This window comes from Macrobrachium nipponense, chromosome 36 (genome assembly GCF_015104395.2).
Source record: "Macrobrachium nipponense isolate FS-2020 chromosome 36, ASM1510439v2, whole genome shotgun sequence".
NCBI classification, from domain to species: Eukaryota; Metazoa; Arthropoda; class Malacostraca; order Decapoda; family Palaemonidae; genus Macrobrachium; species Macrobrachium nipponense.
The window spans coordinates 41,599,681-41,616,258 of NC_087220.1; the positions used below are offsets into that span (position 1 = coordinate 41,599,681).

At 45.7% G+C, this 16,578-nt stretch overlaps 1 protein-coding gene across 5 annotated transcripts in view; it reads left to right on the plus strand.

The window, feature by feature from the left end:
* Positions 1-16,578, plus strand: part of LOC135203577 (uncharacterized) — a 139,970-nt gene that overhangs the window by 1,053 nt on the left and 122,339 nt on the right. The window lies entirely within an intron of this gene.

Genomic DNA, 16,578 nt, shown 5'->3' on the forward strand with positions numbered 1-16,578 from the left:
CCTGGGAGGAGTATTCTCCAGGCCCTCCGACGGATCCTGGCGTCTGTTAGGAGGCACGTCGTTCCAAATACCCTCCTGATCCTTAGCATGCGTCTGATGTTTAGTAGGAGTATTGATTCCGGTAGGCCGCTTTCCGTCACAAGCGCTCTACTCCTAACAGGATCTTCCTCTTCAGCTAACTCTTGGCGCTTGATTGAAGATCTTGAATGTTGTACTGGCTCGTTGCGCCTACTCGGAGCCTGGCTTCTGGTGGTGGCGCCCTACTCTTGACAGGAGTAACTTCCTTTCTTACTTCTCTCCTGTCTAGCGCACCGCTCCCCCCAGAGATGGCCGCCTGTGCGACAACTCCCCTGAAGGATGCGTCGCGCCCGACAGGAGATAGGTATTTAGATCTTTTAATAGGAAGCCTATCATCCTTCTTACGAGTAGGCTCCTTATAACGAGTTCCTACTAACAAGGCTAATTGCTCTTGCATATTTCTTCAAAATTTTCCTGGTTGAGGAATCTTCCGAATAGGAGAGGAGATCTGGAAGGCGCTCTAGGATCTCTTCCAGACCCAGAGTCTGAATGTATTCTCGCCTTCTTTATTACCGAAGGCGCTCCTCCTTCCGAGAAGCGCTCGGGACTCGAATTGAGCTCATGCTCTTTCATACTCCTCTTCAAAGGACGGGAAAGATTCGACTCCTTCCATCCTCTTCTCGGAGAAGGCAAACTAGACGACGAAAAGCACTCTCGAAGGACGCTTTTCCTATAGCGGTCCTTGGCAGTCGATACGATCGATTCTGCCGAAGGGACGCCTGATCGTTGGGGATTCTCCACAACCCCCCGTACGGCTTTCGACTTTCCTTCTCCTCCGGGCCAGGGAGCTTGGAAGAGGTCTAGGCCTGGGAGCGTCGCAGAGACGACCAGACGCCCCCTCCACTACACTGGGGACACTAATATCACTACCACATTCACTTTCCTTACCTTCCAATGCTGCGACTTTTTCCTGCATTTTCTTGAATGGGAAGCTCTAAGTTCTGCTATTCCGAAGCAGAACTAGAGGGATTAGCAATTTGTGAACGGGCTGAAACAGAATGGTCATGATTATCATAGGAAGAAGCTACAGAGCTAGATAGTAAAATCATGAGAGGCAGACATTCTGCGGGTTTTATAAGCCGCCTTCCTCTCTCTATCTTTCTCTAACTTCTTCAAGTAAGAAGTTAAGATTCTTCCACTCTTGTGCACTCAGTTTCTCACACTCGTTACACGTATTCTCAATCGAACATTCAACCATTCTACACCCCCTACAAATAGTGTGAGGATCTACCGAAGCTTTCGGAATCCTCACCTTACAGCCCTCATTCACACACACTCTGAAACTAACACTAGAATCAGACATATTCACAAATTCCAAAAACCAAGTCCAAAAAACAGTCCACGATAGCGAATGCCAAACAAAACGATCCAAGTACGTCACCAAATATCGAGCGAGAGATGATCAAAAGCTTTGCGAAAAACGAATTCTAGTCAGGAGGAAGTAACAACAATGTTGATACAGCCGGCGACAGAGAGAATCTGATTAGAAAACGGGAATAGTTCCTAGTCCTGCCACCCAGAGCAGGGCGGTAGATCACCTGACCTACCTGTAGCGAGTGCCGCGAAATTTGAAATTCTGTCGGGAACGACGGAGTCTATAGCTATGTATATATCTGACAGGTAAGTTGAATGTATGAAACCATTGTTTCCTTAAAAACGTCGTGGCAAGGGACCGTTTTACAATTGTTGTGATGAAAGTGCCCCAACGTTTATGGGTACAAGTGGTGTGTGGCTTTAGCACAGGAAATGGGAAGTTTGTTGACACAAGCAACTCCGCAAACATCGAGATGGCGTCAATCTTCTAAAGTTTTTTAATCGTAAGTAAAAATTTTGAAAGCATTTTGGTGTTGTGGCCACCCTTTTCATTACCATCTGTTTAAATCTTAAAATATGGCCTTAATTTCTAACTTTGGGAGAAAATAGGGTACTTCTACTTCGAAAGGAGAGTAGAGGTCTTTAGCTCCTTCTCTCACCGGACCATCTCCGGTGTGAGGAGGCGTTAAAATTACTTTTTAGGAGGGTGGCCAGCTGTGATAGTCGGTGAGTTGGCCAGTCCACATGGTGATTTACCCTATGTGGACTGCAGTGGGCTCAATTCCCACTGCCTATGGAACCGAAACCTCCATAACAGCCTAAGGTACACCCATACCATACATGGTACCACAAGCTGTCCTAAGGAATTCCAATCACTCTACGATAACCTTACCTAAGGTATGGAATCTGAACTGCCGTAGCTAGGCTAATGTTAGGTAGGTATCATAAGATAGGCTAGGTAGCTACGTCCAGGATACGACTACCTATCGTGGTATAAACCAATGCTGGGCTAGACACAAAACGTGGGCTAGGATAGAGTAGCTTTATTACCCTAAAATAAGGAAAATAAAGGTTAGATTACTCAAATTAGGGAAGACTGTCCATCCGCGGTTGAATCACAGCCTTAGGACCTAGGCTACCTACCTTCTGCTGGAAACTCCTCGAATTCGTCATCCTCTTCCAGAAGACCTAAGTCAATCTTGGGCTTGACGACGGACTGCTTGTCTCCTGACATCTCGATGGCAGTTTTTAATCAAGACTCGAACTTGAATAACTTTTTAAATCGATTTTCGGGCAGACGTCTATGGAACGCTTGCTTTCTTAGCGCTTTGTCAAAGTTTGTTTTGATTTTCGCAGCTGTGGCATAATAATGGTTCTCATTGTTTATGTCAGTACTGATTCTCAGCTCCGCAATACCCTCAAGACTATTGAAAGCAATATTTTGCTTTTCTTAGTAGAAAAAGCAAGTGATTTTTTTAAACTTTTGCTTTCGTTAGATTATTATTCATTAATATTGATGTCTCGACTACTTTTCCTGTTGTATACTACACACACACACACACCCGCACACACACACACACATATATATATATATATATATATATATATATATATATATATATATATATACTTAAAAAACACAGTAGATGCACGTGACTTCATTAAATAAGGGAATAGCACAGGAAAATGATAGGCAGGAATCCAAGCGCTTTCTTCCTTACTATAACATTGTCAAGGAACGAATGAAACCCAGTTGGAAAGAAAGTTATCAGGTAAACAAAACATCAAGAATACTAGATGGTTAATTGTCAAAAGGGTAAAAATCATGGATTATCTCTGATTTTTTACCCATTTTGACAATTAACCATCTGGTATTCTTGATCTATTTGTTTACCGGATAACTTTCTTTCCAGTTGTATTTTAATTCGTTCATTGACAATTTCTTAGTAAAGATGAAAGCGCTTGGATTTTGCCTATCATTTTCCTGTGGTGTTAGCTTATATATATATATATATATATATATATATATATATATATATATATATATATATATAAGCTAAGAAATTGTCATTCCTTGACAATTTCTTAGTAAGACAAAAGCGCATGGATTTTTTGCCTATCATTTCCCTTTGGTATTGGCTTATTATATATATATATATATATATATATATATAATATATATATATATATATATATATATATATATATATATATGTGTGTGTGTGTGTGTGTGTGTGTGTGTGTAAGCTAATACCACAGGGAAATGATAGGCAAAATCCAAGCGCTTTCGTCTTTACTAAGACATTGTCAAGGAACGAATTAAATACAACTGAAGAAAGTTATCCGGTAAACAAATAGATCAAGAATACCAGATGGTTCATTGTCAAAAGGGTAAAAATCAGAGATAATCCAGGATTTTTACCCTTTTGACAATTAACCATCTGGTATTCTTGATGTTTTTGTTTACCTGATAAATATATATATATATATATATAATTTATATATATATATATATATCTATATATATATATATATCATTCAAGCTACAAATGTCCTTTAATATCTAAATTCACTCTACCTCCCAAATTATATATTTTCATATATGTACAGAAGGGGAATTTTTTTAGTTGATAATAATTTCGTCCCCCCATGGGATCGAACCACCGTCCAAGTGGACGGGGACGAAATTAGGACAGTCAGTGACGCTATCCAATCAGCCAACAGAAACGCTATAAGTTCATATCGATTCTGACCTTACAAATCACCCTCGAACTCGGTGCTTTCGTAATTAAAATCGATATGAAACCCCGTCTACCACGTTAGCCAATTTGAGCGTTTGACAGCACGTAGCCTTTTTGTTATGAATAATTATCACATCGAACCGTGATTCATTTATATATCATTCAAGCTACAAATGTCCTTTAATATCTAAATTCACTTTAACCTCCCAAATTCATATATCATATATTATCATTTGGGAGGTAGAGTGAATTTAGATATTAAAGGACATTTTGTAGCTTGAAGATATATAAATGAATCACGGTTCGATGTGATAATTATTTCATATATATATATATGCTACCTAAAAATAGTTGACACATCGTTATTTAATGGATAACTTAATGAAATCTCAGGGTACTGGATTTTCTTGTGTAAATGAATGTATACAATGGCGGCGAGAGACACTACTAATAATTCACAGAAACTATAATAATTATACCAACTGCGAAAATCAAACTGAGTAAGAACGATAATGAGAGATGAAGGAGAGTTAGGAGTAGGTCTTTGTTGTCTAGGTCTACTGCAATGTTCTTGTTCTTTGAAACTCTAGAATTTTACCAAAGTAAAATGAAAGGACGAAGTGTGGTTTGGACTTGCGCACAAATTCAGTTAACAAATTAAGGACCGTTCAGTCACCTAATAATCATCTCGGTTTTCAAGATGGGTATTCGACCGTTATCGTCTTGCACTGTTTGGAAATCAATATGATCAGTTAAGGTGGGTACACACGTGAGAGCCGAACCTTGTATGTGTAACTGAGTTACGCATATACGGTTTACAAGGTGTCAAAATGTAAGAGGGACGAACCGTAACCACGTTTAAGCACGTAACTTCATTTCAATCCACTGCGATCACCAGTCTGTCTCTGTCCGGGTAGTTTACCGACGATGGCCACCATGCAAGTAGCAGCTGCCGCGTATATTTATACACATTATTTAACGAAGATGAAGCGAAATAAAAGAAGATGGTGGCAATCAAGGTTATATACTAGAAGGGTAAAATACAGTGGTCGGGAATTACTCGCTGACATGAGATTCCAAGAAGTTTCTGGCCACAGTAAAGTCTTTTCTTCGTAATAGCTAATAAATTGAAGGCCCTCTTCGTCACTTCAATCAGCCATGGTAGACATATACGTACTGACTGACCAAAACAAGGGACTCTACTATGGACGGTCTTGTTCATAGTCGGTGTTAACAAGTTCAGCAACCTCTGTTGTTACGCGTGTCATACAGGTCCCGTCCACACATGGCGTAACGTTCAAAGAGACCTCCCTTTGATTCGGAGCCCAAAAACCGACAATTGGCGGGACGGAGGGCGAACCGAGCCTCGAACCTCGCGGGTTCGGGGTTCGGGTTCGAGGAACCGTCCACACTTGCGTTTTTGTTACAATAAATCGGTTTTACAAATACAAGGTTCGGTTCGCACGTGTACCACATATCGCCGGCGTAACAGAGGTTGTTTATTGTGGTTTTGTTGACTGTGTAACCGATTATGGGACGGGCGAGTTCAGTTTGACATTCAGGACATCTCTGTTCGTATTAAATAACTGTGGAGAGAAGAATGCCCTTTGCAGAAGCCCGATTAACGAGCCGAAGGTGTAGTACGACAATACTTTACCTCATTTGACACAGAATTGTATGTGAAGAACCAGCAATATAAAATACCAATTAAATATAGAGCATAGGTGCACCTCTTTTTGTAGCTTTATGTAGTTCACTGTCAAAAACTTTGCCCAAATCTGCAAAACGTAGGAAAGCAGGAGATCGAGGCTGATAATACGTAATAGTTCAGCAATTATTTCAGTATGTTTTACTTGTTTGGTTTATGTAGTACATGGTTCCACTACGCTTGCTCGGGAATAGGGGATAAATACACCAGCATACTTTCAAGTGACAACATATTGTAGGTACATCTGTAACAATTGCAAGGCCTAAACAAAGAACGCACAAAAAAACTCATTAATTAAAAAAAAAAAAAATAAAAGCAAACACAGCGGTATAGGTGAAGTTCAAAACAAAATTGACAATGTTGATAAGATTATTCTGTAAAGATTACGACAAATATGGACAAAAATTATGCAGAATCAATCAAGATTTCCAGTTAACCTTAGAAAAAAGTAAAAACAGAGATTCAGGGAATCGGTAATATATCAGTAAATGAGGTTATAAACTTAAACCCAAAATAAAAGAACGAAGATGACATTATCAATAACATATTAAAGGATATTCCATGCATATGTACAACACTCATTTCTGACGACGACGACCTGTAAATTGCAAATTGGAAGTGAAAGCCAAATATTGCAAATATAAGCATACATCAAAGGCACACCACAAATACGAAAGGCTATCTATAATAGGGGTGACAAGTTGCACTATACGCTGTATGGGCGTTGCAGTGTGTACACTTGTTGACTTTGGTTTTATGTCCAGCCCTCCACAGGGATTATTATTTCTCGGGCGGGCCCAATTGTGCGTTTTCTAACTAAGTTGCTGCTTTTGTTTTATAATTGTCTTTTAGTGTAATCTCATAAGTATCGAAGCTCCTGCAGAATAGGAGAGTCTTTAGTTCTTTCTTAAAATTTGTTTTCTTCTTGTATGGGTTTCATTTCAATCGGTATTTTGTTGCTGTTGGTGTACTACAATGACAATCATGCTCTCTCACACCTGACTTACAACTTGTTCTAGGTTCAAATGGCCCATATGCTTCACTTGCACGCCTCTGATCACTGTATTCAGGTCTAAAGAAATGTGAATAATTTCTGAGATATGGTGGTTCACCATATTTTAGTTTTTTAAAGACTGTACGTAAGAAGTATATAATATTTTATTCTTGCTTTAATTAGGAGCCAATGTAGCTCGTTTAGTGTCGGGGTTATTCTGTCACAGTAACGTACTCCTTCTATTAATCTGACTGCTCTATTTTGTGCTCCTTGCAATTTTCTTAGTAGTATATAGCGTTGCGGTAGTTAATCTTCGGAAGTATTTGGTTACAAATTGCTGTCTTCGGAGTATCTTCGTTGAAATATTTTCTTATAAATGCAATGATGTTTCTAATATGATAGTTATAGTTTTTTTTTCTTTTTTTTTTTTTTTTTTTTTTAACAATATGCAGTATGTGATTTTTCATCGACAATTTATTATCGTAAATACTCCTAAGAACGCCCTCAGTAACGTGTCGTCTTGGTCTGCCACCTCGGTGACCGCGAGTTCAATTCTCGGGTATATTCCACTGAGGGATCAGAGATGTGTATTTCTGGTGATAGAAGTTCACTCTCGACGTGGTTCGGAAGTCACGCAAAGCCATTGGTCCCGTTGCTGTATGGAGGAGTTATGGAGTTCCATTTGACAACGTCTGTGTGTGTGTGTGTGTGTGTGTGAGAGAGAGAGAGAGAGAGAGAGAGAGAGAGAGAATAGGGCAACTGGTGGTTGGATGGTTAACGACTGAATTGGCTGTCGGTGGGTTCTGGGTTGGCTGCTGGTGCTCTTGTAGATAAGAGATCTGTGTTTTGAGTGGGACAGTCATCTTTTAATTAACTACTAGTCAGTCTTGGGTTAGAGCCTGTGACAGTCAGTAGTGTCAGGAGCAGTTGGTTGAAGGCACTGATATTCAGCCGAGTTGTGTGTTTTTGTTTGTTATTTAGTTGTTGTTAAGTTAGTGTTGTTTGCTTAGAGTTGTTGTGCCTGTGCTGTTACGATTTTTTGTGTTGCTTGTGCAGTGGTCTTTTGTTGTGTTGTTGAGTTTTGTTGTTATGTGTGAGGTTATGTTCCTTGGTTGTTTGCTGTGTTGTTAGGTTGTGGTTGTGTTACTTGGTTGTTTGCTGTGTTGTTGAGTTGTGGTTGTGTTCCTCGGTTGTTGTTGTGGTCCTTGGTTGTTGAGTTGTTGGTTGTAGTCCTTGGGTGTTGTGTTGTTGTTGGGTTGTGGTTCTTGGTGGTTGTTGTTGGGGGTCTCAGCGACCTTGACCGGCAGACAGTACAGCATATCCCGTAGTATCTGGAGTGGTTGGCAAGTACATGTGTTTGTTTGTTTTTTCTGTGTGTAGATGTAGCCTAGGTCAATTGTCCTGCCTTTATTCTGTAGTGTAAAGAGGAAAGTGTGACTTGAGGGTGGGTTTGGCAGCTGGATTGATTAGGTTTATGTTGGGGGGGATTTGTCACTTGTTTTTTAATCTTGTGATCCCGCCACATTATTTTTTGGCGCCCGAACAGGGACTGTTGGTGCGGAAGCTGCAGGACGATTGGGGTATTGAGTTGTGCGATTCGTGGAGAAAGTGAGGATAGAAGGGTTGAAGGAGATAGAGAGGCTGAAGGAGGAGTTACGGTTGGCGAGGGAAACTAAGGAAAGATTGGAAGTGGAGAATGATAGGTTGAGGGTAGTGTGTGAGGAGCTGAAGAGCGAGTTAGAGGAAATGAGAGGAATGCCAAAGAGTGCGAAAGTGGAAATGAAAGAAGAGGTGAAAGGAGCGGAAGAGAGAATGGTTGAGAAAATGGACGAAAAATTCGGGGTGATGATGAATGCAGTGCAAGAGATGATGCAGGAAATGATGAAGGGATTCATGGGAGAGGGAGCTGTAGGAGGTAGGCCTACTGGGTCTTGTGACGGGCCAGGAGTGGTAAAGAAAGGGAAAGAGCAAGTGGATGAGAGTACGAGTGACGAAGGTGATTTGGTTCCGATAGGTAAGGGGAGGACACAGGATAAGGATACACCTGAGGACAAGAATAAGAAGGGGGATGGGGAAAAGAAGAAGACCAAAGGAAAGAAGGTTAGTAAGGGTGACGGACAGGATGAGACTAGGGACTGAATACATTGGGGAAAGGCTGAGAGTATGATTTGGATAGCAGTGAGTGGAAACTGGTAGGTAGAAAGAAGAAAGGTAAGAAGAGCGTAGTCAAGAGTACGGACGCGAGTATGGAAGTGGATTCACTGTATTCGGAAGAGGGAAAGAAGGGGTCAGAATGGAAGGAGCGAAAGTGAGAATGAGAGTGAGCAGGAAATACGAAAGGCTGTGTATATGAGAGAGGTACCCTGATGTGCACAATACAAGGAATATGGTAGTAGGGACATAAAGGGGACTTTTTTTAAAGAATATGAGAAGTACTGTGAGGCAAAGTATGGGGTATAACAAGATAGTCTGGGCAAGAGAGTTAGGTAGCTTTTAGATGAGATTTTTGTTGAGTATGTATGGGGTAATGATGAGTGTAGGGAATGTGCCGTATGAGAGTGTGAAAGCTAAGATTGTAGAACAGGCAAAGAGGTAAAGAGTAGCGTTAGATATAGGAGAAAGCAAGAATTTGAAGAGGCAAGAATGAATGTTGGTGAGTCGTCATTGTATGTCTGTAGGTTAGAAACATTAGACAGGGAAAAATCTGGGGACGAAGGGATAAATGAGTGTAAGGAGTTGTTGGCGACTGTACCAGAGAGTGCATAAGAGTTTGCAAATCTGAAACGTAAGGAGAAAATGCAATGGACGAATGAAAGGTTGATGTGAAATGACATTTGTTCCGATACGTAATACAAACCCCTCGGTCCTTTAACAATAGGAAGGTAACTAGCGGCAGCTGGGACGGTCGTAAGCTTCGAACAAGGGGAGAACGGTAGTTAACTGCTTGTCCGATCGTGCGCGCGCCCGCGCGAGAGGTGAAGAATCACTTTTGCTTTCGGCCGCGGGTGTGAAGGACGTGTTCGTCATCGCTCTCTGCCCGCTTCATCGTCGTATGCTTTGTTTATATTGTGTTTTCTACTAATGGTTTGGTTTGACTTGAAAATGAAACTGTAAGTACACTGTTTTCATTTTCATTACTTAATTATGAATCAACATGGAGCTATCGCCGTTAGAGACGGCGATTTCCGCTCTTTTCATGAATTGAACCCTTGAATTATGTCTCGGGTGCCGAGGGCGGGCGCACTCGCGCCGAGTCATGTATTTTGGGCGCGAAAGTGTGTAATTGAAAGACGTAGTACTCTTTTTCATTATATTTTTGCCCTGTGCGTTCGTTGCCGAGAGCTTGATTGCGCTCGGCAAGAGCCTCTTATTTTGTATGAATAGAATGCAATGAAAGTGGATTCGCAATGCAGTTTTCTTTTCATTTTCATTTATTAATTGCATCAAATTTAATTTTGGATCAATTTCCGCTCTTACCCGGGAATTAATCCTTACGATTTATTGCTGTGAAAGTGAAAATAGCAAGTGCAGTATTGTTCATTTTCATATATATTTATGATAGCATCATATTATTATGGATCAAGTTTCCGCTCTTACCGGGAATTGATTTTCCCTCTTTAAGTTCTATGAAGTGAATCGCAAGTGCAGTATTCTGTTTCATTTTCATATTACTTTTCACTGCTGTGCGGGGGTAGGGGAAGCGAAGGTCTGCCAGGAAGTCGTCGGAAAGCTCTCCCGCGACTCCCTTGGTATCCGATTCTTCGTCTTCTTTCCTGCCCCCCCGCTCAGCTTCCTCGTATTTGTTTTTGGGGTCTTCCTTCCGTTCGGGGTGGGGGCATGTCTCCCCCCCCCGTGCGTGAGGGAACCCCTCTTACTATCTGTCTGTGCTACCGCAGGTGCTACAGCCGTGGGAGACGACCTTGGACAGGTATGGACCACTGCGGCTGCAGGGCGTGCCTAGCATCCACGATCTGCTGCAGAGTCTAGCGAGGTCTGGGGCGGTGACCTTGGAGTGGTCTCCACTACAACCTTCACGGCCGCTTATGCTGCTTCCCCCCGCTGGTCTACACTCCCCATGCTGTGTCGGTGACGCCGTCTGCCGCTCTTCAGGGCCGGTCGCCGCCGTACCGAGGAGGGGTATGCCGCCGCCGCCTGTGTTTTCTTCGTGTTGCCTGCCCCAGACTTCCGCTGTTCCAGCAGCTCGCCCTGGACCGGCCGCCAGTACCACGCTGGCTGCCGATGATTCTACGAGGCGATGGCTGGTCCTGCCGTACCTGTCGCTGATGTGGTTCCCGCTACTGGCTTGGCTGTCCCTTCTGTGTTTACCGCTGCCGCTGTTCCTGCCGCTCCTGAGCTGGTTGCTGTTCCTGTCGCTCCTGGTTCCTGCGCCTGTCCATGCTGGTCCTGCCCATGGTGTGTCTTCCCCAGTCCCAGGTCCTTCCGGACAGGTGCAGTCGGGCTGTGTTGCTTCGGCAATAGGCCCGACTCCGGCCTGGATGGAGGACCTGACGACTGTCCTGCGTGAGCTGACGAAGAAGAGGAAGGTGTCATCTTCGTCTGTTGCTGCCTCTTCCCCTTCGACTTCTAAGGCCCATAAGCCGAAGAAGAAGAAGGCTGCTCCCCCCCCTAGAAGTCTCCTTCTGGGAACTTCTAAGGGCCCGTCCCACCGAGGTGGGACGGGGGTCCTTCTGCTTGGTCCTCCTGCTCCTTCGGGGACGGGCCCGTCTCCCTTTCCCTAAGGAAGAGATAGACGGGGGACCAGAGGAGTATCGGTTAGCTCTGGTACTTCCTCGCCTGGTGCTAGCGGCGATGCCGCTACGCCAGGTTCCGGCTCGGTCTCCGTTCGCGGGAGATCCCGAGTGTACGCTCTCTCGGGAGACCGTGCAGCCAAAGTTTCGGCGCCAGAGTTCGCTCGGCGCCAAGACCACGGCACGGAGCAGAAGGCTGGCGAGAACCGCTCAGGTGACTCTCGCCAGGCCAGCGGCCGCTCTCGCAGCGACCAGCTGGTAACCGGGTTTTGTTATTCCCCCTAAGAGACTCCTTCGGGAACTTCGAAGGGCTCGTCACATTCCGGTGTGACGGGGGGGTTCTTCTGCTGGTCCTCCTGTTCCTTCGGGAACGGGGCCCGTCTCCCTCTGAGAAGAAGAAGAAGACGGGGACCAAGGGTGTGCTGGCTACCGCTGGTACACCCTCGCCTGTCTTGGCAGCTCTGCTGCTAAGCCAGGTACCGGCTCGGTTTTCTCGTCCGCGAGAAGTTCCGAGTGTACGATCTCCTTCGGGTGACCGTGCAGCCAAAGTTAAGACGCCTGAGTTCGCTCAGCGTCATGACCGAGGCACGGAGCAGAAGACTGTCGAGAGCCGCTCAGGTGACTCTCGCCAGGCCAGCGGACGCTCTGCAGCGACCAGCCGGTACCTCGGTGTGGACGTGACGGTCTCTGACCGGCCACGGGAGTGAGGCTGGGGAAGAGGTCCCCCAGGTCCCCTCGACCGACGGTACCAGCCTTCGGCTGGTACCAGCGGTTTGACGTGCGCGAGGACGCTCACCGGTTCTCACGGCGAAAGCGAGCTCTGCAGGTTCACCTGACCGCCGCTCCCACAGGGACCGGGCGGATACGGTGACCAGCAGCAGCTCGTCTGACGCACGGACCGGGGTCGACGTGCTCAGTCGAGCCGCTCGCCACAGGTGAGCGGCACGGCCAGGCCTGCAGATCGATCCCCACCGCGGGTTGGTGATCGGCTGCAGCCCCCACGTACGCTGGTCCTGCCAGCGAGCGGGGGGGGGGAGCGTCAGGTCTGTCTCTCCACTACCTTCAACTTCCTCGGGCTAACACCGGGAAGAGCGAGGTAGCTAGGAGTGATCGTGAGAGGTGCGCCGCTCACGATCCCGTCACGACGCCGCACGTGCCACGTATGGGTCTTAGGACCAACCAGGACGTACGCGAAGTGATTGGAGGCGACCGTCAGGGGGAGAGGGGTGGGGGTAGCGTCAGTTCTGTCTCTCCGATACCTTCAACTTCCTCGGCATACGCCAGGAAGAGCTAGGTATATAGGAGTGATCGTGAGAGATGCGCCGCTCACGATCCGTCACGACGCCGCACGTGTCAGGTTGGTCTTAGGACCACCAGGACGTACGCGCAAGTGATTGGAGGCAAACCGTCAGGATCTTTTGTTGCTGGTCCTTCTTCTGAAGGAGGAGGGTCCTGGGAGCTGCTCTTGTTGGAGGGACTGGACGGTCCTACTCCTCAAGACGCTGTAACTTCCGAGATTCAGAGTAACTTTACCCAGGTTATTGCACTGATTCGTCAGCACAACGACCGGGGGAAGGATCGCCGCTCCCACCAGCAGAGCCCATGTCTCTGCTCGAGTCGTTTTGGGGCCCAGAGGGAGGGAACCCAAACCGACGGTGGGTATGCCGCGATCGGAGCTTACCGATTCTGTCTTGAACCAGAGTCTCTCGTCTCCGGACAAGAAGGCTCTCTCAGTTCTGGCCGGTCGATCAAGCTACTTCCACCTCCTCTACTGCGACAGCGGCATTTCTACGTGTCTTCGGACACCGTATTTAAATACTCCTTCGGTCCTCCTGAGAGGTTTCGACCTCGACGAGGACTGGAATGAGTCGGTGGACGGTATCGGCTCTCTCCTGTCAGGTGTCGATCAGCCCCACCCAGACGACGTTCACAGTGGCGGCAGACCCTTACCTACAGTGAGAGTTCGTAACCCTCCTCGGGAAAAACGTTTTCTCCTGACGATACGTTTTCCCAGACTCTGAGAGGCCATCGCCGCAAGGCGATGGCTGCTCCTACTCTTCTCCAACTGCTAGTTCCACTGGGAAGGCGAGCGAGTATCCAATTCCTCCCCATTCCCTCTCTCCTTACGGCTACGAGGGAAAGGGGAAGGATCCTACAGAGATTTCTCTGTAGGATCCCACGTTGGGGACTGCGCTACCAGGGGGGACCTTCGGGTCCTACCTGACGTAAGCCCCGGTCGTTGAGGAGGGATCCTGCCCCATTCTCGATTTCTACGGGAATCGAGAGGACCACCAGCCGATATCGTTTGACGAATTCGGTGGGGGTTTCGCAGACTGCTTAGAATTCTACGGAATTTCTAGCGCATTCAGAGTGTTTAGAGTTTCTTACGATCTCCAAACACTTAGGCGAGACCACGGTCCAAAGTGAGCGAGACGAGAATCCCCGATATGTTACACGATAATCGGGAACCTCGCCTATGCTCGAATTCCTGGAATTTCTAGCATTAGGAAAGAAGACTGCTGCTGAAAGAAGACTATCTCACAGTAGGCGACCAAACCTGGAATAGAGAAGAACGGACGGGAATATCCAGTTTGGCTGGAACTATCGTCTTAGTATTCTGGTTCACCATTGAAGCTTTCCTTCGAGGAAGACTTCTCCTTCACTCTCTTTAATAGAGAACGAAGGTGGTCGATCTCCAATCCTTATTTTGTTTTCTTGAAGGAAAGAATTTAGGTTTGATGGAAGATCGTTGTTCAGAATCCTACAAATATACTACGTATATTAACCTCGCGACATGATTCTGCTAAGCAGTTGAATGGTCCGAGGGGTAGGCGCATATCCTGGTTATTCTACGGATTGCGACTTAGACGAAAAGTATTTCTAATTGAACTGCAACCCGGGTGCCTGCAACCTCCCAGGAGTTTCCAGTTTCAATTTTATATACTTATGGTGTTGTCACAACAACACCATTTTAGCTTTATATTTACCGAAATTCGTTTCGCTTAAATATAATTGCTCGAGCATATCTTTTTATGCTCGGTGGTTCTAGCCGAACGCTTCCTTCGTGGAAAGGATTACTTTGGCCAACTCAGGATGACGAGTACAGCGACAGCTACTGCGTATTGAATTGCCCGAGGCATTTCAGTATCAGCTGCCGCTTTGAGATAGACGGTTGTTTTATGTCTTTCTCACCTGCTTTGATTGAATAACAACCGTATCTCTGCCAACAATCACGGACTTAAGTCTCTGATTAACGGGATTCTCGCATACATGAATGACCATCTACTGCTGAGAAACGCTAGTATTCATCGTCTTCGGTATTGCGAGAATTTTAAAACAGAGATATCTATTCGACTCTCATCTTTCTGTTTTACCGCACGGTAAACAGAATTCTGTAATAGTCTCTTGCTGCATCGTATCCCGATAATGCGAATGATTTTTGCGGAATCTGAGTTTGTCCTCAAAATATCTTGTATTCGGAGGTGTACAATTGTTCATTGTTCACCCCGGATTAGCAGATGTATTGAAGACATCGCCTACTCCCACACCTGCCAGCTCTACTTCCAAACGTTCAGCCATGAGAAGCAGTTCTTCAAGCGGCTCTCCCCTGTGTTTCATTACTGAAGAACGCCCCGCTTTCATTGCACAACGGACAGCAATGAAATGGCGGTTAGCGTTTTCAGTCATTTGTAAGCACAGGTTTAGAATCTTGAGATTCCTTCTCTCGATTCAGCTGGAGACGTAGGTTGCATTCATTGCCTACCTTCGTCTTCAACGTCACATAGTGTTGTTTCTCCTTAAGCTGAGATTCAACGTCTATGAGATTTTCTTGCCATCAGGGACCTCGGTCTTTTTGAAGGCAATTGACTTTCGCCTTTTGAGCTTATGCATTAAGAGAATCATCGCCGCGCCGTCCGGCATCGGTGACTAACAAATATTTTATTTGTTTGTTTTCTCTCAGCATAACTCTTTGAAAGGGCGAAGGTCACGTGACTTACCCGGATGCTTGGACAACTTGCCTCTACTGATTCCGAACCAGTCAGTCGGCAGCTGTCAGAGCGTCCGAGTCAGTTACGAACTATGCTGTGGGACGTTAGTTCGGTTGTTCCAGAGCAATCATTACTTCGTCTTAATAGCTTGTCAGTATGAGTACTGTACATAACCAAAGTCGAGAAGAGGGATAGGTCATACGACTATTCCCTTCTTTCGTCTTAGGTAACTGCATGACTTCTCTTGAGAAGTCAAGCACAAAGGGATGGGGATTTGTGACGCTCGATTTCGTACCGATCTTCGTAGCGAAGACTCAGAAACCCTTCGGTAACTGACGATTGGTTCGAGTCCTTCACAATACCCTCCCTAATGGACGTCCACCGCCTCCGATACGAAGGCTATGCTGCTTTGTCCTGTGAAGGTGCGACGGAGCTGTCTGAAGAAACTCGACACCCAGGATGAGTGCGGACGCCTCTTCATCATTCTCTCGCGTTCCGCAAGAACTTCTCGTGGCGCAGGTAATGAAGGCAGGCGCCTGGTCCAACCGGACCGCATGCACCTCCTTCTACCTTCAGGATATTGCCCACAGTTCCTTGGATCTTTTCCTTGGGAACCGTGGTGGTTGCTCAACACGTTGTGTAGTTAACCCAGACCCTCGCGGAGGCTGAACAGCATCGAGTCCTGGTGTGACCGTAAGAATGGATGAGGAATGAGAGTGTGACTGGCTCCTCTTCCCATCTTTTTCTTCCCTCTACCTTTGGGTAGAGGGACACGGTCGTCACCCTGCTGGGTAAGGACGAGATGCAGGTGAGCTACTCAATAGAGCACCATCCTATCCCTTTCAGTAGGGATAGGAGTAAATATCCACCACTTCCTCCAACAAGGGGGAGGAAGTGGATGCCAAATTGAGACAAACCCATCATTTTATGATTGTCTCTTGCAAACAGGAACAAGTTCTTGCTTGCTGGTACGAAGAGATACGCTTGCCTCTCTCTTAGTACTTGG